At 45.6% G+C, this 26,746-nt stretch overlaps 1 protein-coding gene across 3 annotated transcripts in view; it reads left to right on the top strand.

Annotated features, from left to right (window-relative positions):
* LOC137347912 (phosphoethanolamine/phosphocholine phosphatase-like) overlaps positions 1 to 26,746 on the top strand; it is a 46,103-nt gene that overhangs the window by 7,616 nt on the left and 11,741 nt on the right. Inside the window, exon 2 of one of the 3 annotated variants that reach the window (XM_068012959.1) lies at positions 25,836 to 25,939. The exons of the other annotated variants lie outside the window; for them this stretch is intronic. The gene's annotated coding sequence lies outside the window, so the exon portion shown is untranslated. The remainder of the gene's footprint in view (positions 1 to 25,835; positions 25,940 to 26,746) is intronic. 3 annotated transcript variants of the gene reach the window in all.

Below are 26,746 nucleotides of genomic sequence, written 5' to 3'. Positions count from 1 at the left end.
TTGCCCGAAAGGTGGACTGCAACACTGCACCAAACAACATGAAAAAAGGAAAGAAGGTACCAGCCCTTCGCTTTGCAAGCTGGAACGTCAGAACTATGTGTCCTGGCCTGTCGGAAGACCTGACACAAATCAACGATTCTCGGAAGACGGCCATCATTAACAACGAGCTCAGTAGACTCAATGTGGACATTGCAGCACTTCAGGAGACACGCCTTCCCGCAAGTGGATCTCTAGCAGAGCAAGACTACACCTTCTTCTGGCAGGGCAGGGATCCTGAAGAACCAAGACAGCATGGAGTGGGCTTCGCCATCAGAAACTCCTTGCTCAGCATGATAGAGCCTCCCTCAAATGGCTCGGAACGCATACTGTCCATCCGACTGCTCACAACCTCTGGTCCAGTACACCTATTCAGCATCTATGCTCCAACACTCTGCTCCCCACCTGAAGCTAAAGACCAGTTCTACGAGGAACTCCATAACATCATTAGCAGCATCCCCAACACCGAAAACCTGTTCCTGCTGGGGGACTTTAATGCCAGGATTGGGGCCGACCATGACTCATGGCCCTCCTGCCTTGGGCGCTATGGCGTTGGAAGGATGAATGAGAATGGGCAGAGACTGCTTCAGTTGTGTACCTATCATAACCTCTGCATTACCAACTCATTCTTTCACACTAAACCCTGTCACCAGGTTTCATGGAGGGACCCAAGATCGCGTTGTTGGCACCAGCTAGACCTCATCGTCACAAGGCGAGCCTCCTTAAACAGTGTTCAAATCACACGCAGCTTCCACAGTGCGGACTGCGACACCGATCACTCCCTGGTGTGCAGCAAGGTTAGACTCGGACCAAAGAAGTTGCATCATTCCAAGCAGAAGGGCCGCCCGGGCATCAACACGAGCAGAATTTCTCATCCACAGCTGTTACAAAAATTTCTAAATTCACTTGTAACAGCCCTTCAAAGCACTCCCACAGGGGATGCTGAGACCGTGGGCCCACATCAGAGATGCCATCTATGGGTCAGCTTTGACCACCTACGTCAAACGTGCGAAGAGAAATGCAGACTGGTTTCAATCTCATAATGAAGAGCTGGAACCTGTCATAGCCCCTAAGCGCATTGCACTGTTGAACTACAAGAAAGCCCCCAGCGAGTTAACATCCGTAGCACTTAAAGCAGCCAGAAGCACTGCACAAAGAACAGCCAGGCTCTGCACAAATGACTACTGGCAGCACCTATGCAGTCATATTCAGCTGGCCTCAGACACCGGAAACATCAGAAGAATGTATGATAGCATTAAGAGAGCATTTGGGCCAACCATCAAGAAGATCGCCCCCCTCAAATCTAAATCAGGGGACATAATCACTGACCAATGCAAACAAATGGACCGCTGGGTTGAGCACTACCTAGAACTGTACTCCAGGGAGAATGTTGTCACTGAGACCGCCCTCAATGCAGCCCAGCCTCTACCAATCATGGATGAGCTGGACATACAGCCAACAAAATCAGAACTCAGTGATGCCATTGATTCTCTCGCCAGCAGAAAAGCCCCTGGGAAGGACAGCAATACCCCTGAAATAATCAAGAGTGCCAAGCCTGCTATACTCTCAGCACTACATGAACTGCTATGCCTGTGCTGGGACGAGGAAGCAGTACCTCAGGACATGCGCGATGCCAATATCATCACCCTCTATAAAAACAAAGGTGACCGCGGTGACTGCAACAACTACCGTGGAATCTCCCTGCTCAGCATAGTGGGGAAAGTCTTTGCTCGAGTCGCTCTAAACAGGCTCCAGAAGCTGGCTGAGCACGTCTACCCTGAGGCACAGTGTGGCTTTCGTGCAGAGAGATCGACCTTTGACATGCTGTTCTCCCTTCATCAGATACAGGAGAAATGCCGCGAACAACAGATGCCCCTCTACATTGCTTTCATTGATCTCACCAAAGCCTTTAACCTCGTCAGCAGACATGGTCTCTTCAGACTACTGGAAAAGATTGGATGCCCACCAAAGCTACTAAGTATCATCACCTCATGCCATGACAATATGAAAGGCACAATTCAACATGGCGGCACCTCATCAGACCCCTTTCCTATCCTGAGTGGCGTGAAACAGGGCTGTGTTCTCGCACCCACACTTTTTGGGATTTTCTTCTCCCTGCTGCTTTCACATGCGTTCAAGCCTTCTGAAGAAGGAATTTTCCTCCACACAAGATCAGGGGGCAGGTTGTTCAACCTTGCCCGTCTAAGAGCGAAGACCAAAGCACGGAAAGTCCTCATCAGGGAACTCCTCTTTGCTGACGATGCTGCTTTAACATCTCACACTGAAGAGTGCCTGCAGAGTCTCATCGACAGGTTTGCGGCTGCCTGCAATGAATTTGGCCTAACCATCAGTCTCAAGAAAACGAACATCATGGGACAAGACGTCAGAAATGCTCCATCCATCAATATTGGCGACCACGCTCTGGAAGTGGTTCAAGAGTTCACCTAACTAGGCTCAACTATCACCAGTAACCTGTCTCTAGATGCAGAAATCAACAAGCGCATGGGAAAGGCTTCCACTGCTATGTCCAGACTGGCCAAGAGAGTGTGGGAAAATGGCGCACTGACACGGAACACAAAGGTCCGAGTGTATCAAGCCTGTGTCCTCAGTACCTTGCTCTGTGGCAGCAAGGCCTGGACAAAGTATGTCAGCCAAGAGCGATGTCTCAATTCATTCCATCTTCGCTGCCTCCGGAGAATACTTGGCATCAGGTGGCAGGACCGTATCTCCAACACAGAAGTCCTCGAGGCGGCCAACACCCCCAGCTTATACACACTACTGAGTCAGCAGCGCTTGAGATGGCTTGGCCATGTGAGCCGCATGGAAGATGGCAGGATCCCCAAAGACACATTGTACAGCGAGCTCGCCACTGGTATCAGACCCACCGGCCGTCCATGTCTCCACTTTAAAGATGTCTGCAAACACGACATGAAGTCCTGTGACATTGATCACAAGTCGTGGGAGTCAGTTGCCAGCGTTCGCCAGAGCTGGCGGGCAGCCATAAAGGCGAGGCTAAAGTGTGGCGAGTCGAAGAAACTTAGCAGTTGGCAGGAAAAAAGACAAAAGCACAAGGGGAGAGCCAACTGTGTAACAGCCCCGACAAACAAATTTTTCTGCAGCACCTGTGGAAGAGTCTGTCACTCTAGAATTGGCCTTTGCAGCCACTCCAGGTGCTGCTCCACACACCACTGACCACCTCCAGGCACTTACCCATTGTCTCTCGAGATAAGGAGGCCAAAGAGAGAACAGTCTCTGATTCTATGTCAATGGTTTCGGAATGCATACTGGAAGTGGAACTTTCATTTGAGGCTGTTTGAGGCAGTTGAGGCTCAAGATGTTAAAGTTATCTGGTTGCTTCTTTGGAGTGACCAGGTCAACATGTTGTTGTTTTGTGTGCAACATGAACTGCTCAATGAGAAAGTTAGTGACTCCGAGAAGCAGGCACTATCAAAACAAGTTATCGTGCTGGCAGTATCTGGAGATGAACAAAACTGTATTTTAAACATGATTATCTCATACCATAAAGTGCATCAAAGTTATCCAAAACGGTTCTGCGGTATTATATTTGTAGGCCAATCTGCTTGTTCCTTTTCCCTTTTAATGCGCTTTAAATTTCTTGAATTTGAGTTCAAAACTGCACAAAACAGACTTTTGTTTTTATGCTTCAATAAAACTCAGGCCAAACATCAGAATACAATATTGAAATTCACAGCATATAGACACTAAAGCAGTGTAATTTTCACCCTGATGAATGATGGTGGCATTGGCTCTAACCTGACTGGAAAACTACTGAGCTAAAGCACATTGAAGTGTATTGGTGTCTCGATGCAAAAACAAATGTATTTCCATTTCTTTCAAGTGCTCAATCAACAAGCATATTTTCATTTGTGTTCTGTGTGAGTTTATTTTTACCGATGTCGTCTTCTTCTTTGGCCTCCTTGTCTCGAGAGACAATGGGTAAACGCCTGGAGGTGGTCAGTGGTTTGTGGAGCAGCGCCTGGAGTGGCTATAAAGGCCAATATTAGAGTGACAGACTCTTCCACAGGTGCAGCAGAAGAAATTGTTTGTCGGGGCTGTTACACAGTTGGCTCTCCTCTTGCGCTTCTGTCTATTTTCCTGCCAACTGCTAAGTCTCTTCGACTCGCCACACTTTAGCCCTGCCTTTATGGCTGCCCGCCAGCTCTGGCGAACGCTGGCAACTGACTCCCACGACTTGTGATCAATGCCACAGGACTTCATGTCACGTTTGCAGACATCTTTAAAGCGGAGACATGGACGGCCGGTGGGTCTGATACCAGTGACGAGCTCGCTGTACAATGTGTCTTTGGGGATCCTGCCATCTTCCATGTAGCTCACATGGCCAAGCCATCTCAAGCGCCGCTGACTCAGTAGTGTGTATAAGCTGGGGCTGTTGGCCGCCTCGAGGACTTCTGTGTTGGAGATACGGTCCTGCCACCTGATGCCAAGTATTCTCCGGAGGCAGCGAAGATGGAATGAATTGAGACGTCGCTCTTGGCTGACATACGTTGTCCAGGCCTCGCTGCCATAGAGCAAGGTACTGAGGACACAGGCTTGATACACTCGGACTTTTGTGTTCTGTGTCAGTGCGCCATTTTCCCACACTCTCTTGGCCAGTCTGGACATAGCAGTGGAAGTCTTTCCCATGCGCTTGTTGATTTCTGCATCGAGAGACAGGTTACTGGTGATAGTTGAGCCTAGTTAGGTGAACTCTTGAACCACTTCCAGAGCGTGGTCACCGATATTGATGGAGCATTTCTGACATCCTGTCCCATGATGTTCGTTTTCTTGAGGCTGATGGTTAGGCCAAATTCATTGCAGACAGCCGCAAACCTGTCGATGAGACTCTGCAGGCACTCTTCAGTGTGAGATGTTAAAGCAGCATAGTCAGCAAAGAGGAGTTCCCTGATGAGGACTTTCCGTACTTTGGTCTTCGCTCTTAGACGGGCAAGGTTGAACAACCTGCCCCCTGATCTTGTGTGGAGGAAAATTCCTTCTTCAGAAGACTTGAACACATGTGAGAGCAGCAGGGAGAAGAAAATCCCAAACACTGTGGGTGCGAGAACACAGCCCTGTTTCACGCCACTCAGGATAGGAAAGGGGTCTGATGAGGTACCGCCATGTTGAATTGTGCCTTTTATATTGTCATGGAATGAGGTGATGATACTTAGTAGCTTTGGTGGACATCCGATCTTTTCTAGTAGTCTGAAGAGACCACGTCTGCTGACGTGGTCAAAGGCTTTGGTGAGATCAATGAAAGCAACGTAGAGGGGCATCTGTTGTTCGCGGCATTTCTCCTGTATCTGATGAAGGGAGAACAGCATGTCAAAGGTCGATCTCTCTGCACGAAAGCCACACTGTGCCTCAGGGTATACGCGCTCGGCCAGCTTCTGGAGCCTGTTTAAAGCAACTCGAGCAAAGACTTTCCCCACTATGCTGAGCAGGGAGATTCCACGGTAGTTGTTGCAGTCACCGCGGTCACCTTTGTTTTTATAGAGGGTGATGATATTGGCATCGCGCATGTCCTGAGGTACTGCTCCCTCGTCCCAGCACAGGCATAGCAGTTCATGGAGTGCTGAGAGTATAGCAGGCTTGGCACTCTTGATTATTTCAGGGGTAATGCCGTCCTTCCCAGTGGCTTTTCCTCTGGCTAGAGAATCAATGGCATCACTGAGTTCCGATTTTGTTGGCTGTACATCCAGCTCATCCATGACTGGTCGAGGCTGGGCTGCATTGAGGGCGGTCTCAGTGACAACATTCTCCCTGGAGTACAGTTCTAGGTAGTGCTCAACCCAGCGGTCCATTTGTTTGCGTTGTTCAGTGATTGTGTCCTCTGATTTAGATTTGGGGGGGGGGGGCGATCTTCTTGATGGTTGGCCCAAAAGCTCTCTTAATGCCATCATACATTCCTCTGATGTTTCCGGTGTCTGAGGCCAGCTGGATATGACTGCATAGGTGCTGCCAGTAGTCATTTGTGCAGAGCCTGGCTGTTCTTTGTGCAGTGCTTCTGGCTGCTTTAAGTGCTGCGGATGTTAACTCGCTGGGGGCTTTCTTGTAGTTCAACGGTGCAATGCGCTTAGCGGCTATGACAGGTTCCAGCTCTTCAAAATGAGATTGAAACCAGTCTGCATTTCTCTTCACACGTTTGCCATAGGTGGTCATTGCTGAGTCATAGATGGCGTCTCTGATGTGGGCCCACTTGGTCTCAGCATCCCTGTGAGAGTGTTTTGAAGGGCTTTTACAAGTGAATTTAGAAATTTTTGTAACAGCTGTGGATAAGAAATTCTGCTTGTGTTGATGCGCGGGTGGCCTTCTGCTTGGAGTGATGCAGCTTCTTTGGTTTGAGTCTAACCTTGCTGCACACCAGGGAGTGTTCGGTGTCGCAGTCCGCACTGTGGAAGCTGCGTGTGATTTGAACACTGTTTAAGGAGGCTTGCCTTGAAACGATGAGGTCCAGCTGGTGCCAACGACGTGATCTTGGGTGCCTCCATGAAACCTGATGACAGGGTTTAGTGTGAAAGAACGAATTGGTGATGCAGAGGTTATGATAGGTACACAACTCTGTCCCTTCTGTCCAAAAACAAATGTATTTCCATTTCTTTAAAGTGTTCAATCAACAAGCATATTTTCATTTGTGTTCTGGGTGAGCTTATTTTTACAGATAAGTACATGTGTGATTTCTGTTCTATTTCCTAGAAGTTACACTCTTCTTGAGGCTTCCAAAAATACAATCCTGATAGCATCACAGATTCACAATTGATATTTATTACATTGAAATGTTTTTGATTCTTTTTTTCAGATTATTGTCAGCACACATGCTATATTACCATCAGATACATTTTGAACCAAGTTGCCTTTACATCAGTTTTTATTTGAAGTGTTTCTTTAGTATACTGTCCACTTTGTTCTTAGAGTGTTCGAAAGCTGCCAAGAAGAGATTCTGTGATATTTCCAAGTTGCACCCTTGACTCGGAACTGGTCCATGTTGTTATACGACAGCAAACGCTTTTCATTCACAATCACTGAGTTATTATTTCCTGGGAACCTTTATTATGGTTGTGGCTATTAGAATCGTCATCAGACTCTCAACTTTCAAAATTATCTGGGTGGAGAAAGTCAAACCAACTTGAAGATTTTTCAATCGGCCATTTGGCAATTTTTCTGGAACTGTTTTGTTTTAAAACAAACACAGAGAATATGAATCAAGTGCTTTACTCCATTCTGCAACTGCAACAACTGTTATTCTCTTTTGGATTAGCAGTGGGAATCTTAATGCTGTCTAGTACACTCAGTACTCTACCTTGAATGCTATTAGCCTTGCTCTGGCATCTCTCCTTACTTTCCAACTCTTTTTATTTTTTGTAAGAGGTTCATTATTCTGCTTAAGTCTCAGAATAGTCTTAAGAGTAGTCCTCGGGTGAAGGTGCTAAATTGGGGGAAGGCTAATTATAACAATATTAGGCAGGAACTGAAAAATTTAGATTGGGGGTGGCTGTTTGAGGGTAAATCAACATCTGACATGTGGGAGTCTTTCAAACGTCAGCTGATTAGAATCCAGGACCAGCATGTTCCTGTGAGGAAGAAAGACAAGTTTGGCAAGTTTTGGGAAGCTTGGATAACGCGGGATATTGTGAGCCTAGTCAAAAATAAAAAGGAAGCATTTGTAAGGTCTGGAAGGCTAGGAACAGACGAAGCACTTGAGGAATATAAAGACAGTAGGAAGGAACTTAAGCAAGGAGTTAGGAGGGCTAAAAGGGGTCATGAAAAGTCATTGGCAAACAGGATTAAGGAAAATCCCAAGGCTTTTTATACATATATAAAGAGCAAGAGGGTAACCAGGGAAAGGGTTGGCCCACTCAAGGACAGAGATGGGAATCTATGTGTGGAGCCAGAGGAAATGGGCGAGGTGCTAAATGAGTACTTTGCATCAGTATTCACCAAAGAGAAGGACTTGGTGGATGATGAGCCTAGGGAAGGGAGTGCAGATAGTCTCAGTCATTTCATTATCAAAAAGGAGGAGGTGTTGGGTGTCTTGCAAAGCATTGAGGTAGATAAGTCCCCAGGGCCTGATGGGATCTACCCTAGAATACTGAGGGAGGCAAGGGAAGAAATTGCTGGGGCCTTGACAGAAATCTTTGCATCCTCATTGGCTACAGGTGAGGTCCCAGAGGACTGGAGAATAGCCAATATTGTTCCTTTGTTTAAGAAGGGTGGCAAGGATAATCCAGGAAATTATAGGCCGGTGAGCCTTATGTCAGTGGTAGGGAAACTATTAGAGAGGATTATTCGGGACAGGATTTAGTCCCATTTGGAAACAAATGAACTTATTAGCGAGAGACAGCGTGGTTTTGTGAAGGGGAGGTCGTGTCTTCCTAATTTGATTGAGTTTTTTGAGGAAGTGACGAAGATGATTGATGAAGGAAGGGCAGTGGATGTTATCTATATGGACTTTAGTAAAGCCTTCGACAAGGTCCCGCATGGCAGACTGGTACCAAAGGTGAAGTCACAGGGGATCAGAGGTGAGCTGGCAAGATGGATGCAGAACTGGCTCGGTCATAGAAGCAGGGGATATCAGTGGATGGATGTTTTTCTGAATGGAGGGATGTGACTAGTAGTGTTCCGCAGGGATCAATGCTGGGACCTTTGCTGTTTGTAGTATATATAAATGATTTGGAGGAAAATGTAGCTGGTCTGATTAGTAAGTTTGCGGACGACACAAAGGTTGGTGGAGTTGCGGATAATGATGACGAATGTCAGAGGATACAGCAGGATATAGATCGGTTGGAGACTTGGGCGGAGAAATGGCAGATGGAGTTTAATTCGGACAAATGTGAGGTAATGCATTTTGGAAGGTCAAATGCAGGTGGGAGGTATACAGTAAATGGCAGAACCCTTAGGAGTATTGACAGGCAGAGAGATCTTGGCGTACAGGTCCACAGGTCACTGAAAGTGGAAACGCAGGTGGATAAGGTAGTCAAGAAGGCATACGGCATGCTTGCCTTCATCGGTCGGGGCATCGAGTATAAAAATTGGCAAGTCATGTTGCAGCTGTACAGAACCTTAGTTAGGCCACACTTAGAATATTGCGTGCAATTCTGGTCGCCACACTACCAGAAGGACGTGGAGGCTTTGGAGAGGGTACAGAGGAGGTTTACCAGGATGTTGCCTGGTCTGGAGGGCACTAGCTATGAGGAGAGGTTGGAAAAACTCGGATTGTTTTCACTGGAACGTCGGAGGTGGAGGGGCAACATGATAGAGGTTTACAAAGTTATGAGCGGCATGGACAGAGTGGATAGTCAGAAGCTTTTTCGCATGGTGGAAGAGTCAGTTACTAGGGGACATAGGTTTAAGGTGCGAGGGGCAACGTTTAGAGGGGATGTGCGAAGCAAGTTTTTTACAAAGAGGGTGGTGAGTGCCTGGAATTTGCTGCCGGGGGAGGTGGTGGAAGCAGATACGATAGCGACGTTTAAGAGACATCTTGACAAATATATGAATAGGAAGGGAATAGAGGGATATGGGCCCTGGAAGTGCAGAAGGTGTTAGTTTAGGCAGGCATCAAGATCGGCGCCGGCTTGGAGGGCCGAATGGCCTGTTCCTGTGCTGTACTGTTCTTTGTTCTTTTGAATGTAACGACTGAATGAGGGCTGTAAGGGCCTTACTAAGACGGGGGGGGGGGGGGGAAGAAGCCTGCTAATGAAACAAAAAATGTGCGACTGATAGTAACCCATGAGGCCAGCAGCAGGAATGTGGTGTCATGCTTGTGGATTCAATGCTGAAAGTGGTTTAATGACCTAAGCAGGGCAGGAAAGGTGAGTACAGTGGCACATTCATCAACATCCTGATTTATCACCCGAACTCCTTCACTCTGCCTCTCAAGCCTACTCCAGCACATTACTCCTCCACCAACTTGCCTTGTAGGTACACTCTTTCCCCCCCTCTACTTCCTCATATCCCCATTTGTCTATCCACCATTGACATACTCAACTTTATGAAATGTCATGCCTCTCCCTCATAGTCATCTTCAACAAATGCATTCCATCCATCCGTTCAGCACATACCATTGCTCTCACTCATTGGTCTCTTTCCTTCCATGCACGAAAAGAGAGCACAGAACACAAGGGAGAGGCAAAGAGCTGGAGGGGGACCTCCAGCCATCGCTCAACTGACCGTTGCAGAGGACGAGGCACAGGACATCAGTGGACTCTTGGTGTGCTTGGCTGTTGGAGATGGGGCCTCCTTGGTGACAGAATTAAATATCAGACAGCCACATGGCATACAACACTCATTCATGTTGACTTGATGTCAGCAGTGAGTGAAATTTGATCATGTGCATAATGATCACTTAAAATAGTCTTACTTTTCATCTCCCGCAGGGCCTTAAAGTGTCCCCCAGGAGGAGGATGATTACTTCTCAGAGGCAGTCACTCACTCTGAGGCTGCACCATCACAAGACTGATGCAGACCATGCACCAGCTCAGATACTCACACTTCAGTAGGACTGTTGAGGCAGATAGTTAGGTTTTCACCTGGTGACTCATGGATTTTCAATTTCCCTTGGGGGTATGGTCAGCTGCTGGCGCGTTTTGAAAATAGTGCTCTTGGATTGCATCAATTTTCCGACGCCTCCGTGATGTGCTACAATTTTCAAAAGGAAGGCGTGGAGGTGGGAGGAGGGATGATGGGAGCTGGCAACCCACATGCCTCCACTTAACTGGCTGTTAAGCTTATTGAAGAGCTTGTTAACGGACTGGAGAGGGACAGAATGGCATTTTCAAAGGTAATAATGGTAAGAGCAAACAGTCTGGGACACATTAGTGCACAGCTGTTAGAAGCACAGCGGAGCACCATTATTTAGTGTTGCTGCTGGTATACAGTCTTGAAACAAAAGGGCAAGTCAAGCTGAGGTGCTAATGCGGTAGCACAAAGTTGCCATCGCTTGAGAAGAGCGCATTAATTATTGATTGAACATTTGGGCACTTGTTTGGACCCTGAGACGGATGGCCCTTTGCTGTCCTGCCTACTCCAATCCACTAGGCAATGGCAAGCCCAGGCTTGGCTGCCATCTGCCTTTAAGAATCGCCCTGTAAAGCCACACCTCTAGGCAGCGCCTGGTGCCATTAATTGAGCACCCAGCTTGCCTCCGGCCCAATTAGGCTTTAACATATCAAAATAGCACTGCGTCAGTGATGCTGATGCGACGCGAGGTCTGGAAACGGAAATGATCTGGGCATTGGGTTCCCCACCTCAGACTGAAAATTCAGCCTCACAAGTGAGCAAAAGCAGATGGTGGAGACAGGGGCAACAATGGAGAGTCCACATCGGAGGCCACAGGATATTTTAAGCTTTGTTCAGTTGGACACAGATGCTGTATCTCAGGAGCCTTCAGCAAACCGGATACCTCTGGAGCAGAAGCAGAGAATATGTGATGTACTGGCAGCCACACTGTGCATGCTTGCAGAGAGATTGAAGGAGTCCAACTTAAGCATGTGTGGCATGATGTCACAGGCAATGATGCTTTTGCCCTTCTGGCAAGAGTGGCCACCTGCACAGAGCATCAAATGCGGCAGTCAAACGAGTTGCCAATGGCTGACACCTGCTGAATGCCACCTTTTTAATAGGATGCATGAAACCCTAGCCTTGGTCCCACTGACCTGCAGCAAAGTGTTGTTTGCAGTGAAGTGGGGCTGGGCCATGAGTGGGATGATGGTGGAAGGGGACTTGGAAATGGAAGTTTGCTAAAAGTACTTCCACTTTTCACCTGTTACCTCTCTTTCCCCCCCACCCCTCCCCTCAGTCAGTACCCGACATGTTGCCTCGTGGCCTAATGGCTGAGTCTGTCCCTGCATACATGCAGATAGAGCTGTCTTTGCTGGGGGCCTCGTGGGCTCTGAAACCAAGAGGATGTCAGCCTAGAGCATCTCAATAATCAGCAGGGATTGGAGCAGCCTGCCTCGACTTCTGCTGAAGCCACAGAGAGTGCACCATGTAAACGTGCTAGGAAGAGTAAAGATTTTGTTTGCCTTTGCTCCACAACCTTCTGGTCAGCTTTTCTGTGACCTTGTCCTATTTACACCGTCTCCTTTGTTATCTCTTGCCCCACCCCTGCTTTTCTTGCTTTATAACCTTTTACATTTCTAATATTTGCTAGCTCTGAAGAAGGGTCACTGACCTGAAACGTGAACTCTGCTTCTCTCTCCACAGATGCTGCCAGAGCTGCTGAGTATTTCCAGCATTTCTTGTTTTTATTTAAGAGTAAAGATTTGTAGTTTTTGTAGTTGTACCAGGGTATGCATGTGGGTGTGTTATACAATGTTAGAATGCAAAGTTTTTGTTTTATTTTTGAGCCACATAATTGATATTAGTTTCGACCACTTTCCCATGTTGTTGGCTGGCAAGTGACTCACTTGTGATGAATGGTAACACAAGAATTGATGCCAAGCTGTGAAAGGAATGTTTAGTTGTTTGTGTTGGGGGCATAGCATGGGGTGGGGGGTGGTGGAGGGAAGTGGCTTTTGCATGGGGTTGTCAAAAAGGTGCACCGGTGAAACCTAAGTGAACCTCGCAATGATGAGGGCATCCTGAGCAGCAAAGTGAACTGCTACTGGTGCATTGGCCGCATCACATTCCACCACTACCTCCTCAAAATCATATGAGGAGGGTCTGTGCCCTGCGTCTTTTTCCTCATGCAGGTCCAAACCTCACTGCTTTGCAGCGCAGCAGACCTTGACCATTCGGTAGGCTCTGGTTGGTGCATACTGAAGGGCACTTGCAGATCTGTCCAGGCATCTGAAGCACATCTTCAGCATGCCAGTAGCTTTGCTCAGTGTTACATCTGGTTGTCATATAGCTTTAACTGTATCATTCCTGGGCCTCCTTTTTTGGATTCCTCATGGGTGTCTTCAGTCACATTTTAAGTGGGTATATCTCTTGTTTCCAAGCAGCCAGCCAGCCAGTAAATCTGCTTTGAGGTGCAAAGATATCAAGGAGGGTGAACTGCTGAAGGAGGAAAGCATCATGGCAGCTGCCCGGAAATCTTGCGCACACCTGCAATAAAGACCTTTTTATGGTTGCAAACCAGCTGCACGTTGATGGAGTAGAAGCTCTTGCGGGTGAAGACGACTCTTGGGTGATCTGGGAGTGCCATAATTACCACATGCATGCATTTGTTGATCACCTTTACCTGTGAGAAGCCAGCTAGAGCCGCAAACCCAAGCATCCACTCAACTGACTGGTGTCATTGCAGGAAAATTTGACACAATCGCCGACCCTGACAACTAAGCCATCAGTCAGCTGTCTTATCCATTTGTGGGCTGCCGACTACACGATCCTGCAAATGTCTCCAACAAAGCCCTGGAAGGATCCAGAGGCAAAGAAGTTGAGGACGGTGGTGATCTGGCAGTCACTGGTAAAACCTGGGTAGCAAGTCCAGTTGGTAATTAGTCTTATTCCAGCTGGTTGCCAGTGTCTGCCACCACCTCTCGTGTGACCCTGAGATGCTGGTGTTCTGACATTTCGAGGAAGCTTATTCTCTGCCTCTAGACCCTGTGTGCCAGGTATGGCCTCCGGTGAGCTGCACTTCCTTGCTGATCCCCTCTCTCCCGTGGAACTGCAGGTCTGTGAGGAGCAGGCTGTTACTGATCCTGCTACTCCTGCGGGTTGGTCCTCTTGGCCCTCATCTGAGGTTCAAAGTAACACAGCATAAGTGGCACCCATACTGATCTGATAGATCAGAGGTCCAAGGTGCAGATCAGTTGTACAAACCTCCAAAGTTACCTTTCAGTAAAGGCCTGTTTAGGTCGAGGAAAAAGAACCCGACCCGAACCTGACCAATCCACAGCGGACCCAAGCCCGACCCTGACTCGACTATCCCTTTACTTACCTTCCGACTGAGAAGCTGCACGAAGCTGCAGTGCATGCGTGATGACGTCATAGTGATGTCACTTGCTCACTGCGCAGACTCAGTTTTGTCCCAGACTCCCAACTCAGGTAAGTTTTTAAAAAAAATGTTAATACTTACCGGCAGAGCACTTACCATGTGTGCCCGACCTGAACCCGACACGTCATCGGGTCCTGTCGGGTTTGGGTCAGGTAGCAGGCCTTTATCTCTCCGCACAAGTACTGTGAACAAAGCCTTTCATACAAGCAGGCAAGAAAACAGCTGTCAGACTTCTGTACTTATTCGCATTTTCCATGTCGTGTCTTCAACCCCCTCGATTGCTGCTGTGTCTTCGCTTTGCTTTCACTGGCGAGTTCCAAGAAGCCCATGAAATCCAGTTTAATTGTTAGAGTTAAATTGCAAAATCCATATTAATATTGCTGTAATTGACCAATTAACAAATTGAAATTGACAACCTGCCTCTCTTGTGGGAGTTGCTCACATACAGCCTCACATGCTGTAGTTAAATGTGGAAGTTGGCGGGTTGGAGCCAGCCTCCCAACGCACTGAAAATTTCCACAGTTTTAACTCCCTCCCGGCGTCCCACCCCACCAGCTGCAAAACCCAAACGCTCCTGTATATTAAAATTCAGCCCAAAGTATCATTGAAAGGGTAGAAAGGGGAAAATTAATTTGATGTGTTGCTGTTGATCAAAGCCAAACCAAATCCCCTGAGGCAGATATTTCAACTTCAGAAGAAGGGCATAGAAACATTGTCTGCTTGCATTTTCAAGGGTAACTCAGCTGATTCTGTCACACTTGCTAAAACTACTGTCTTTGAGTTCTCCAACAAAGGGTTTTTGGTGCTCAGTAAGTGACCCAGTTCTGATGTGTTAAGCCTGCTTATTCTTTCAAGTTATGTAGCACTTAAAGCTATTAATGGCTAGACTTAGTGTTTCAAGAATCACCAAAGCTAGTTACTATACTAATCCAACTCAAGTCAATCCTTCTAACCAGAAGTTAGTGAAATTTATTAAACAGCAAGTCAAATATTTAGGGCTAACAAATTGGGCTTTCTGCAATCAAAGTCTTGCTCATGAAGCATCAGTAACTAGTGAAAACTTTTATGTGCCCAAAAATCCTGTCAAAGTACAAATCCTGACAGGCATCAGTTCTCGACAGTTGTTTTTAAAATTTAAAGTCTGGCACAAATGTAATTTTCATTGTTATGCTCAATCGTTACTAGATGAAGCATTTTTCGAGCTCGGGTCAAATTCCTCTCCTTCAATGAGTATAAAGTCTAGCTGTGGGTTTCATGAAAAGTTTGTACCTTTTCTTCAGTCTTACTACAGGAATAAAAACATTCCTTACAATATTCTTCTATCATAGGATTATGGATCAATTCAATAGTCCTACATTGGTTAGATGGGAAAATCTTTTTCATGCAGAGAGTGGTTAAGGTCTGGAATGCACTGCCTGAGAGTGTGGTGGAGGCAGGTTCAATTGAAGCATTCAAAAGGGAATTAGACTGTTATATGAAAAGGAAGAATGTGCAGGGTGACGGGAAGAAGGCAGGGGAATGGAACTGAGTGAATTGCTCTTTTGGAGAGCCAGTGTGGACACAATGGGCCAAATGGCCTCCTTCTGCACTGTAACAATTCTGTGATTCTATGGTTCTATCAGCTAGCAGCTCAAAGCACTTAGGGATTGATGGCTGACATACCAACAGTTGAAAATGTGTCTCTTCCTTTCCCAAAACCCATGTCTTAAGCCAAGGAGTGGTCCTACTGATGACGGTAGCCTTCCATAGAAGTTCTTAATGTGGCCCAATGTGACTTTGAGGACATGACTGCTGAAGATGATCCCATTCACACCTCATCTATACACGTGCACTTTAGAGCTTGTACTGGGATTTCTGATAATGGTAGCATGTACAATCTTACAGTTCTATATTGAATGGAGAAAGAAAGTGATGCACTTTAATTATCTCAAAATTCCTTATTTTAAATTAGAATCTGTGATGTATTCTATTGCATTGGACTATTTTTAGCTTTTTTGGGGGGGGGGGGTGTGCTGTAGTAGTTTAAAATGATTTTTAGTTCTTTTTCCCTTTGCTTATCTTCAGAACATTGTGTACTTGCATGACAGATACAAAAAGGTTATTAACAACTGGGAATTACATTAGTCAGTGTAAGGTGCCGCCATGTTTTTATCTAATTGGATCCTCAGTTTTAACATTAGCACGAAGGATAAGCAAAATGTTTTTGTACCAACTATTAAAACAACATAAAGAACTTAAAATGTGCAAGTTAATGCTGTGATTGCAGAAGGAGCATTATATAGAATCGACTGGTTTATATCAGTGTGTTTATACTCCACACAAGCCACCTCACATTGTAATTACCTCTTCCTACCCTGCTGACATATCTTCCTATTCCTTTCCCCTTCATGCATGCATCAAGCCTCTCCTTAACTGCTATCTGCTTCAACCATGTAGCAATGAGTTCCACAATCTCACCCTTCTATAGAAAGACTTTATGCTGAATTCTTTATTTGATCTGTTGGTGGCTCGCTTATATTTATATTCCCTTGTTCTGGACTCACCCACAAGCACAATCAGTTTTTCCACGTGCACCTTATTGAACCCCTTCATACATTTAAAAAGCTCTATCAGGTCTCGTCTTGGTCTTGACCTTCCCAGAGAAATGATCTCCAACCTGCTCATTGTTCCCTGACACTTGTGTCCTCTCAATTCTGGTAACATCCTTGTAAATCTTTTCTGTACTTTCTCAAGTTCGTAAGAATCCTTTTTGTAGTACGGCGATCAGAACTGTGCATAATACTCCCCATGTGCTCTAATCAAGATTCTATATACATTTAACATTACTTCCCTGCTTTTCGATTCTATTCTTCTAGAAATTAACCCCAGTACTTTGTTTGCACTTTTTATGGCCTTGTCAACTTTGTTGCTGCTTTTAGCAATTTGTTTCCATATTCCCAGATCACACCGCTCCTCTACCCCAGTTACTTAACATTTTTACTTCCCAAGGAATAAGTAACCTCCTTATTCCTCCAAACAAAATGACAGTTCTTTTGCAATAACTAAAAGTATACTTCCTCTCTTTAAGCACCAAGGATTGAATTCAGCTTGAATTGGCCATCACAGCTTACAAGCTGCAAGAGACTTTTCTGTTCTTGTGTGGTTTGTTGAGTTTCAGAACCAGTTGTGTGGCTCTTCAGATGGCTGCTTGCAGTTATGTGTACTGCATGGACAATGCCATTTTCTATAGAAGCATCATTTTCAGGGAACAAGATTACTGCTTATTGGGGAACAGCACTGGCATTTTATAAGCCAGACTAGTGTCAGGCTAGAAATTCAAAGCTGGGTTGCCACTTTCTGGAGAGTAAGGAAGAGCAGGTTATTGACAGATTACTGCACCGAGAGAGGAGTGATTTCAACAGAGTGAACACAAAGTAAAGAGTGCATGAAACCTGGTGACTTTGTGATGAATTGAGGTCAGGTTGATCATAATTTGAGAAGTATGAATGTTCCTAACAAACTGCAGTGTTCCAGACTTAGTAATGCAGATCCTGAAACTTTCTGAAGTCAAGTACTATTTAATTGGATTCTTCTTAAGGATGGGGAACAGAATTGAAGCCTTGTGTAGAGTAAAATATATCTGAATATAAAAATTGTGCACAGCAAGAACTGCTAACCTCCTGTTCCAGTATCAGAAAATGGAGAGAGATGAATGTAGAAGTTGAAATCCCAGGGTATATGGTTAGTGTTGACCTCGAGTTCTTTATGGAGTTTAAGGTCCAGGTGTGCAACATTAATCTTCTAAAACTGTTGGTGTGACCTATTCTGGAATCAAAAAGGATTCTATGCCCTCAATGTCCAGCTGTTGTGTGATTTATAAGCAGAGAATCGCACAGGTCAATGCCTAGTATCTTGGCAGCAGCTATGATGCCTTCATTCTGCTGCAGTCTGCTGTACCAGCTGCATTTGAGCCACTATAGCAAGCCCAAAGGGTGGTTACTGAGCGACAAGGGCTATCTGCTGATGCGATGTCTGAATGCTGGTGCACAAACCATGCACAGCATGCATACAATGAAAGTCATGTTGCCAGATGCAATGTGATATAGCAGACCATTAGTATGCCCTAACAATGCTTCCGCTGCCTGGACTTGCTCAGCAGAACGGATGTCAAGATTTGAGCACAACCTGCTATCATGAGGGGACAGCCCTTGCCACCAAACTATATAATGAGTAGCTCGTTAGGAGGAGGAAGAAGGTAGGAGGTAACCTACAGAACCCCTTTCTGCGCAGGCTTTCCATGAAGAACTCATCCAAGTGCAATGCCAGCAACTGCAACCCTAATTCCCCATTCCCCAGTAGTCCCACAACTTAGCTTCCCTCTGTCACTGACCATCACAAAGCAAAAGTAAAACAAAATAAACATTCCAAACCAAATTTATAAATGAAACCATGCCATTTTGCAGTCAACTAATCATGCTTGTGCATTCCCTTAGTGCCTGTCTTCTGTGTACCTTTTCCTGTCCTAGTGCTGCAATGCTGTGCTACCCCAGAGGCTGCAGCATGGATGATGGAAGGCTGCTGACATTCAGTGGAGGAGACTGCAGATGGCCTTGGAGGCCAACCTTGGTTAGCTCTGGGCTAAAAGGACTGGCTTTGGATTGCACTATCTTGGTATGGGTGGCAGCTGTCTGGGATGGCTAGTTGAAAGACAACAACAAGAGCAGTGGCAGAGTGGGACGACGAATGCTGTCTTTCCAGGAGAGAGCACCATATTTGTGTTCCATGCAGCCACTGCCGTTCCCCCGGGCTGGTGCCTCATCCGTTGGAGGATAAATTGCTGGATTGCGTGACACCCTGCAAGTCCGTTTGCAAAGCCATGATGGCAGCAGTCTGAGATTGTAAGCTGATCATGCATGACAGAAATCTGTGAATGGAGTTGGCCACCACTTCCATACTGAAAAGGATGGGCTCCAAGCTCTGCGCAAAGTCCTGTGGCAAGTTGATAAACTCCTCCATGTTCCTTGGCACTGACCACAGGCTTTCTGGCAGACTTCCCAATACACCAAATATTTTATTATGCATATCCATCTGGGTTCTTCTGTAGATCACTACATAAAAGTCCTCATCTGAGTCCTCTGCAGCAGAACTAGTGTGCGACCTTGCCCTCTGGCGAGCTGGCACCTGCCCTATCATTGTCATCTGCCCTGGCTGCAGGCCACTCATGCCCAGTGTCTCTCCACATGCAAATCCCGCCTCTAATCTCTCCTCTTAGATGCTGACACTGCCCGTATCTTGATCTGGTGGCTGCGAGTGTGAAAGCTGCCTTCATCATCACTCTCTCTTTGGTGTTCCTCCACTGCCTGGCCAGGTTGCCCCTCAAGTATCTGAAAGGAAAAAGGCACAAGGTTAAGGTTGTGGAGCAGACAATGGGGAAAAGTAAGGGGTGCAGGCTTTTACCTTCCGCAGCTTGTAAATCAGAAGAGCGTGGGATGAGGGGAAGCGGGATGTAAGAAGGAGGATTAGGTATGGGCATACTGTGATCTTTGATTATTCCAGCCCTGCCACTAGTCACAGCCTCAGCAATGAGTGTCCCAATAATGGCCTGCACTGTCTCCTCCATGAGGGCCAGGACATGCAGGTGGGCCTGTGCCCCTCTGGTTAGCTCTTGCCTCCGATTTGTGCACTACTTTGCCCTGCAAGAAAGAAGGAAGTGTGTCAGTGAGCGTCATCCAATCTGTTTGACTGATGTGGCTGTCACATTTGAATATCTGGCTGTGTATGCAAACTGAGAGGTATAGGTGTGAGGCTTGCAGCAGTGCTGGGTGTGCAAGGGTGAAGTGAAGCATATGAATGTTAGCTATGACACCTGATTGATAGAGATTGTTGATATGTGAGTGACATGGGTGTGCTAACCAGAGAAGAGGCTGAGTCTGCTGGTGCAGGTGGTTGGATATGGCATTTGAAGATGCATTCACCAGTCATGTGAGGTCACTGAACTTGTGGCACTGCATCCAGGTCCTAGGGAATTGACTCCTGGCATTGACCACCAACCCTGTCTGCTCCCACTGTCTTTTGACTGTGTGTCTGTGTGTATGTGTGGTGCCTTTTTTCCCCTGCAGGTACAGGACATGTCGCTTCCCTTCTACCTCCTGCATCAAAACCTCACATGTAGTATCCAATAACAGTGGTGCCGGTTTGCTTCCCTGTTGTTCCATTCCTCACTCTTTCCCAGGTCCGATTCTCTTCACTCACAATTTCCAGCACCTGTTTCAACCACAAGGTGCCTCCTTTTTAAGTGGGGCTAGCCACTCATGATATTGGCCTCCTGCTGATAAGCCCAGACAATGAACAGCATAATCAGCACTGGCTGCACATAGAGATCATTCAAATGAGCAGGCAGCATGAAGTTGGCATGAAGTTAGCAATCAACAGGTGCAAGAAAATCACACATCACTATGCCTGTGCCCATTTTCTGGGGCTATACAGTTCAGGCCCCAAGAAGTCCAAAGTTCAAACTGAATTCCATCCAGATAGATTCCACATTGTAGAAAATGGTACTTCACCGACCTGGTACAGCAATGCCTCACATTTAAAATTCTTGTCCTTGTTTTCAAATCCCTCCATGGCCTCATTGCTCCCAATCTCTGTAACCTCCTCCAGCCCTACAACGCTCCAAGATCTCTGTACTCCTCCAATTCTGACCTCATGTGCATCCTCGATTTCCATCATCTCATCATTGGTGACCATGTCTTCAGCTGCCTAGGCCCTTAGCTCTGGAATTCCCTCCCTAAACCTCTCCGCATCACTCTCCTCCTTCAAGACAGTCCTTAAAACCGACCTCTTTGACCAAGCTTTTGCTCACTAGTCCCCATATCATTTTTGTTGTGGCTCAGCCTCAAATGTTGTCTGATAATGTTCCTGTGAAGCCCCTTGCAATGTTTTACTACATTAGATGCTATAGAAATGCAGGTTGTTGCTGTATATTTGAATAAAAATGACTCTTGCATAAACATACCAGGATCATTGCAATAATGGGGTTGAGGTTAATAACATAGATGCATTTAAAGGGAAGCTAGGTAACGACATGAGGGAGAAAGGAACAGAAAGTTATGCTGGTAGGGTTAGAAGATGTAGGGTAAGAAGAGGTGCACGTAGAGCATAAACTCTGACATTGATCAGTGGACCAAATGGCCTGTTTCTCTGCTGTAAATTATATGCAATTTTATGTGTTTAAAACTTTGAAAACCCCTCTCTTTTGGTTGATGTTTTAAAAAATATGCTTTTTTTCTCCAATTTTAGTCAGGCCAAATTTGGCAAATTCACACTGTAAGGTGTGCGTATAACAGTCTTTGAACTCTGCCAAAGTACATGCTTCACTTATATTTCCACCTCAATAGGGACAGACAAAAGTTCAAAGGGAATGCACTGAGCAAAAATCTCATTAAGGACACCAGTGTAAAGGAATTTGAAAAAGGAGCCCAAAACAATTTGGACGTAAAAACAGTTTCATGGACGAGTGAAATTTCTATTTCAGTTTATATTTTTCATTCTATTTAAATTATTTTGTGTATTTCTTTTGCATAATAAATAATTTGTAGTCTATCCTGAAATATATGGTCTGTCAACCTGCTGTTTTTCTGCTTATCCGAGAGATCAGGAGGAAATGTTGTGCATCTCATACTATTTCCAATATAACCCAGAAATCAAAGGATAGATCATTAGTGATCAGACATACACCATCCCATTTGCAACATAATGTTGGGTTTTGTTTCATAAGAAGCAGGGCCTGAGATTGGAAGCTGTATTTTGTGAGGATCATGACTAAAGAGTGTTGTGAGATGGCCTAAATTATAACACAACTCTCTATCAAAAGGCACACATGTCTTGTGAAGTGGCTTCAGGATTTGAATAATAAGTTGCAACCTAGAATGACCCAGGCACCAGTTGCCTGACTTCAGACTCTTTCATTTTCAATCTTACAAGTCAATTTTTTTCCTTACAATAAAAGCTCAAAATGTCTGAATTTCCTTAGAAAGAAATCAAAATTCCTTAACATATTGGCATGAAAAGATGGATAATACAAATGAGAAGCAGGCAGAATATAGAAGTTGAGAGGGGAAGTGAAAAAAACAATGAGACGCAAAGAAGAGAGTATGAGAAGAGACTGGTAGCCAACATAAAAGTGAATCCAAAAGTCCTCTATAGGCATATAAATAGTAGAAGGAGGAGGGGGGACATTTAGGGACCAAAAGGTGGATTTACACATGGAGGCAGGCTGAGGTACTTTGCATTTGTCTTTACCACGCGGCACAGTGGCGTAGTGGTTAGCACTGCAGCCTCACAGCTCCAGGGACCCGGGTTCGATTCTGGGTACTGCCTGTGCGGAGTTTGCAAGTTCTCCCTGTGACCGCGTGGGTTTTCGCCGGGTGCTCCGGTTTCCTCCCACAGCCAAAGACTTGCAGGTGATAGGTAAATTGGCCGTTGTAAATTGCCCCTAGTGTAGGTAGGTGGTAGGGAATATGGGATTACTGTAGGGTTAGTATAAATGGGTGGTTGTTGTTCGCACAGACTCGGTGGGCCGAAGGGCCTGTTTCAGTGCTGTATCTCTAATAAAAAAAATAAGATGCTGCCCAAGTCATCGTGAAAGAGGAGGTAGTTGAAACACTGGATGAGTTAAAAATTGATAAAGAGTCGGTATTAGATAGGCTGGCTGAATTTAAAATTGATAAGTCACCAGGACCAGATGAGATGCGTCCAAGGATACTGAGGGGAGTAAGGGTGGAAATTGCAGCGTCACTGACCATAATCTTCCAAACCTCCTTAGGTACAGGGGTAGTGCCAAAGAACTGGATAATTGCAAATGTTACACCTTTGTTCAAGAAAGGGTGTAAGGATGATCCCAGCTACTACAGGCTAGTCAGTTTAACCTTGGTGGTGGGGAAGCTTTTAGAAACGATAATTCGTGACAAAATTAACAGTCACTTGGAAAAATATGGATTGATTTGAGGAAAGCGAGCATGAATTTGTTAAGGTCAAATGGTCTTTAGCTATTTTGCTTGAGTTTTTTGATGAATTAACAGAGAGGGTTGATGCGGGTAATCCGGTTGATGTGATGTACATAGACTTCCAAAAGGCCACGTAACAGGCTTGTCGGCAAAGTTAGAGCTCATGGAATAAAATGGGCAGTAGCAGCATGGATTTGAAATTGGCTGAGTGGCAGGAAAGAGAGAGTAGCAGTGGATACTTGTTTTTTGGAGTGGAGAAAGGTATACAGTGGGGTTCCCCAGGGGTCCGTATTAGAACCCCTACTTTTCCTGATATATATTAATGACCTAGACATGTGTACATGGCACAATTTCAAAATGTGTGATGACACAAAACTTGGAAGTATTGTGAACTCTGAAGAGGACAGTGATAATCTTCAAGAGGATGTAGACAGGCTGGTGAATGGGCAGACAAGTGGCAGATGAAATTTAATGTAGAGAAGTGTGAAGTGATTCATTTTTGTGGGAAGAATGAGGAGCGTACAAAGAGTACAATTCTAAAGTGGGGGTGCAGGAGCAGAGGAACCTAGGGGTATATGTGCACAAATTATTGAAGGTGGCAGGGCAGTTAAGAAAGCAATTAATAAAGCATACAGGATCTTATGCTTTATAAGTAGGGACATTGAGTGCAAGAACAAGAAGTTCTGAAAACCTGTATAAAACTCATGGCTGTCAAAGGATATAGAGGATTGGGTCAGGGAATAAAAAGAGGCTTATGGCAGATTCAGAGGGCTGAATACAGCAAAGACTCTAGAGGAGTATAGAAGGTGTAGGGGGGGTACTTAAAAAAGTAACTAGGAGAACAAAGAGGGGGCATGAAAAAACACTGGCGGGCAAGATAAAGGATAATCCCAAGGCGTTTTATAAGTATATTAAGGGCAAGAGGATAACCAGGGAAAGAGTAGGGCCCATTAGGGACCAAAGTGGCAAACTGTGTGGAGCCGGAGGACGTAGGTGAGGTTTTAAATGATTACTTTTCATCTGTGTTCACTATGAAGAAGGACGATGGAAGTATAGCGATGAGGGAAGGGGGGATTTTGACATACTTGAACAAATTAGCAATGAAAGGGAGGAGGTTATTAGCAGTTTTAGCGGGCTTAAAAGTGGATAATTCCCCAGGCCCAGATGAGATGTATCCCAGGCTGTTATGTGAGGCAAGGGAGGAGATAGCAGGGGCTCTGACACAAATTTTCAAATCCTCTCTGGCCACAGGAGAGGTGCCAGAGGACTGGAGGACAGCGAATGTGCTACCATTATTTAAGAGGAGTAGTAGAGATAAACCAGGTAATTACAGGCCAGTGAGTCTAACATCAGTGGTTGGGAAACTATTGGAAAAAATTCTTAGGGACAGGATTAATCTCCACTTGGAGAGGCAGGGATTAATCAAGGATAGACAGCATGGCTTTGACAGGGGGAGATCATGTCTAACAAATTTGATTGAATTTTTTGAGGAGCTGATTAGATGTGCAGATGAGGGTAAAGCAGTTGATGTAGTTTACATGGACTTCAGTAGGGCTTTTGATAAGGTCCCGGATGGGAAATTGGGTAAGAAGGTAACAGCCCATGGGATCCAGGGCAATTTGGCAAATTGGATCCAAAATTGGCTTAGTGGCAGGAGGCAGAAGGTGATGGTCGAGGGTTGTTTTTGCGATTGGAAGCCTGTGACCAGTGGTGTACCGCAAAGATTGGTGCTGGGACTCTTGCTTTTGTAATGTAGATTAATGATTTAGACGTGAATGCAGGGGGTATGGTCAGTAAGTTCGCAGGTGACATGAAAATTGGTGTCATAAATAGTGAGGAGGAAAGTCTACAGGACGATATAGATGGGTTGGTAAGATGGGCAGAGCAGTGGCAAATGGAATTTAATCCTGAGAAGTGTGAGGTGATGCATTTTGGGAGGACTAACAAGGCAAGGGAATATACAATGGATGTAGGAAAGTACAGACGGTCAGAAGGACCTTGGTGTACTTGTCCATAGATCACTGAAGGCAGTAGCACAGATAAGGTGGTTAGGAAAGCATATGGGATACTTGCCTTTATTAGCCGAGGCATAGTATATAAGAGCAGGGAGGTTATGATGGAGTTGTATAAAACACTCGTTAGACCACAGCTGGAGTACTGGGTGCAGTTCTGGGCACCACACTGTAGGAAGGATATGATTGCACTGGAGAGGGTGCAGAGGAGATTCACCAGGATGTTGCCTAGGCTGGAGCATTTCAGCTATGAAGAGAGACTGAAAAGGCTAGGGTTGTTTTCCTTAGAGCGGAGAAGACTGAGGGGGGGACAAAATTATGAGGGGCATAGATAGAGTAGATAGGAAGAAACTTTTTCCCTTAGCGGAGGTGTCAGTAACCAGGGGCATAGATTTAAAGTAAGGGGCAGGAGGTTTAGAGGGGATTTGAGGAAAATAAATTTCACCCAGCGGATGGATGGTTGGAATCTGGAACACACTGCCTGAAGGGGTGGTAGAGGCAGGAACCCTTACACATTTAAGAAGTATTTAGATGAGCACTTGAAATGCCATAGCATGCAAGGCTACGGGCCAAGTGCTGGAAATGGGATTCGAATAGTTAGGTGCTTGATGGCTGGCACAGGTACGATGGGCTGAAGGGCCTGTTTCTGTGCTGTATAACTCTATGACTTTCTCTTTACTTTAGTTACTAACCCAGCTATTTACTGATACTCCCTAACAGCAGTTACTCACCAACCAATCACCTTATCGCTTATAAGGTAGGTTTTGAGGTTTTTTAAAAAAAGAACTTTCCCCTGATTTTTAAAGCTATTTACAGGCACTAATGGCTGTTGCTTACCCAACCAATCAGCTTACAGATTTCCCGTGATGTAAGTCTTTTTGTTTCCTCTTCTGAAAGTCAGCGCGCACCGACACGGCTCGAGAGCCTGCCAACCTCTGCTGCTCCAGTCCAAGGTAGGTGTAGGCCTCAAGCCCCGCTCTTTATTTTCACAGGTCCTGCTCCGGATCCACCTCCTCCCAGGTCCGCCGCCAACTGCTGCTGCTCTGGTCTAAGGTATTTCTTCTGCTCTTTTCTGTCTCTATCTGCATGTGCATATCGCGTATGAATGCTAACGTGGGCGCGTTGCGTATCCGTAGGCGTTAACCGAATTAGAGTTTAAGTTTAATAAAGTTCATCCTTTTTTTCTTTAAACCTAAGAAAACCTGTTTGGCTAGTTTCTTTGTCTTTTAATTGGAAGTTAGTGAACAAGGATTCACTAAGAGGGAGCTAAAAAAAAATGGTGTGTTTAAAATTAACCCCTGATACAGTAAGACCAGGTGAAGGCTGAGAGGGACCTCTAGACCCCTTTCTCACCTGGTCATAACAAGAGTATTTGGGGTTGGAAGTTCAATTTAGGGTTGAATGGGATGCGGTGATTGCAAACATTCTGCTTCAACCTGAGACAGTGCTGTGATGTTCTCCATAAGGAGGCAAAACTTTGCTGGGCCGTTCAGAGAATGTCAAGGTGCAGAGAGTAGCTGTGGCAATGAATAGTGGGGATTTAAGCCTGGAGCAGCAGTAGGAGAGTAGGAAGGCAGAGAATAATGTTGGATGGGGAGGGATCAGGGAAGGCAAGATACCCAAGAGGATGGCAGGAAAGGGAAGAGACAGGGAAGGCATCAAGAGGGGTCATGAGTATAAAAAAGGACCTTCCCCCTCTCCCTTACTTTGTATCAAATAGATCAAGAGATTGTTACACTTGGTACGCTTTCTACCTTAAT

This window comes from Heterodontus francisci, chromosome 33 (assembly GCF_036365525.1).
Source record: "Heterodontus francisci isolate sHetFra1 chromosome 33, sHetFra1.hap1, whole genome shotgun sequence".
Classification (NCBI taxonomy): domain Eukaryota; kingdom Metazoa; phylum Chordata; class Chondrichthyes; order Heterodontiformes; family Heterodontidae; genus Heterodontus; species Heterodontus francisci.
Note: the sequence above shows the minus strand (reverse complement) of the source record. Positions and strands in the feature narration are given on the sequence as shown.